This window comes from Solanum tuberosum, unplaced genomic scaffold, assembly GCF_000226075.1.
Source record: "Solanum tuberosum cultivar DM 1-3 516 R44 unplaced genomic scaffold, SolTub_3.0 scf00130, whole genome shotgun sequence".
Taxonomy (NCBI): Eukaryota; Viridiplantae; Streptophyta; class Magnoliopsida; order Solanales; family Solanaceae; genus Solanum; species Solanum tuberosum.
The window spans coordinates 1488708-1491249 of record NW_006239060.1 but is presented as its reverse complement, the minus strand read 5'-3'; positions in this window follow the sequence as shown (position 1 = coordinate 1491249).

Here is a 2542-nt window from a genome sequence, read left to right as displayed (position 1 = left end):
AGGAGACCTTGGGTACTAATATTTTGAAGGAATTGTTGAGACAACTATCCTTTCTTACCCTCACCTTTTTTTGATCGTTCGAGGACGAACGATGGGTAAATTGGTATATAATGTAACGACTCAATTGGTCGTTTTGAGTATTAGAACTTTTTATTTCATAAAAGACTCTTTCGATAGATTCTAAATGAGTATTTTGGACTATTCGTAACTATATTATTAAATTAGTAGGGTAGTTTTAAATTGGATAATGAATTAGAAGGACGATATGCCAACTTGTGTATATGAAAATGATGGGGATAAATTGTTGTGGGTTTGTTTGTCTGGGTAATGACAGTAACATAATTGAGGAATAATTATGGCATAGTATTGATCAAGAATTGAACGTTAATAATTATAATATGTGGTGTAGAAAATTGTTATTTGAGAAGAATGGATACTACAGTGATTAGATAATATTGGTTTGTTAGTGTTGATGTATTAAAAACTGTATGAAAAACGTGGTTAGTCATTCATGTGAGTTGTTGGCATTATTGTACGACTTCTTAATGACCAATTAATGAATGATTGACAATTGAGTTAGTTATTACCATCATATAGTAATATATTGAAGTTGACAACATACTCCAGTGAAGTGTAGTTTATACAATTGAATGGGTAAGGTTATTACTTATGGCATAGGTGTTATGAGTTTAGCATGGTTCTCGCATCACCAGTTAGCTTCCATTTTTAATTAATATTATTTTATTATCATAATACAAGGTAAGTTGTAATATATTGAGATAGGTAAATAAATATTAGGTATATTATATTATTCGATAGGTTATGGTTTATTCTATTTGATAGATAGACTCTTAATAGTGATTGATATGCATTGAATGATATTGTGAAGTTCTCTATGTACTTGATTATGTGATTATGTAGCTTGGTTGTGTGGTTTGTGATTGGTCTGAAATCCTGAGACCATGGAATTTATAATCTTGAACCCTCTCTATCGAAGTAATGCATTGAATAAAGAAGGCTTGATGAAATATTGTTAATGAATTGAAAAGTGGTGATAATAAATGATAAATTAATGATATTATTGGATCAGAGTGTCACGTTTTGACACGGTATAATTGGATCGGAGTGTCACATTCCGACACGGTATTATTGGATTGGAGTGTCATGTTCCGACACGGTATAATTGGATTAGAGTGTCACGTTCCGACACGGTATTATTGGATCGGAGTGTCACGTTTTTCGACACAGTATATTTTTATCGGAGTGTCACATTCCGACACGGTAACATTAAAGGAAAAAGATATTGAATTAACTTAATGTACTCAATCTCAAAGAACTCAATTCCCAAATTAGTTTGGTTTGGAGGCTTGAGTCCTCATGTGTGATTTTGATATTGTTGACTGATTACGTACTTACTTTAGTGTTGTTGACACTGGTTCATGTGTTTGGTGCTTGCCACCTGCTAAGTGTCATAGTTGATTTTATACTATTATTCATTACATATTAGTTTCTATTTTGGGTTGGCTGATGATATCTACTTAGTACAAGTTACCCTGTACTGAGCCCTATTTGTGTTTTTCTTTGTTTTCTTTTTGTGGAGTGTAGCGAGTGTATCAGTGACTTTGACCCGCCCTCAGCTCTAGCCAGTCTCCAGCACATCAGGTTCCAGGGTGAGCTATTCATTCCAGCTCGTGTTGGATTCTCTTGGTCATGGCATGATGTCCTTAGTTTTCGGATATAAACTATTTTATTCATTTATTTTGGTGTCTTTAATACTCTTAGACTTAGTATTTGAAGACTAGATGTCCTTGATGTGATGACTTTCAGATTTAGGGATAATAAGTGTTAGACTTTAGAGGTTTATTTGATTGGTTACTTTAATAAGTTTTGAACTTCCGCATTATTGTTGTTGTTATTTGTAGTTGAATTATTGATATATGTTGGGGTTTGAATTCCTTGGTTCGCCCACTAAGGAGGTTAAGTGTTGGTGCCATTCACGACTCATTTTGGGTCGTGACAATTATTGCAATATGATCGGTAAGGTAAGGTCTAGCTAGCCCACCTTGCCTGTACTCTTCTCTTCGAAGGTTCTTTTATTTATTAATGAAAATTTCTTAGTTAAAAAAAAACTATTATTTGTGTTGAATTTTTAAATTTATAAATCAAATCAAACTAATAAACTCGGATTGACTTCTTTAGTTAAAACCAAATCAATCCAATTCAGGTTTTTTTTCCAGTACCAAATCAAGCCCAATCAAATCATTAGTTAGATTTTTTTTCAGTTTGCTCGATCTGCAATCTTATTTAATTTTCGATTCAATTTTATATATTCCGATCATGCCCCATGAGTGAAATGGTATTACATAGTATTACTTTCTGGTCACCAAAAGAAAATATTAGGCAAATTTATTTCACTTGCAACTAAAATTCATCATATTTTTATAAGGGATAAGGGTCTGAAAAATACCCCAACTTTGGTCGGATTTGCTGTTGCGATACTAAACTTTCATGAGGACCTATTACCTCCCTAGACTAATTAATA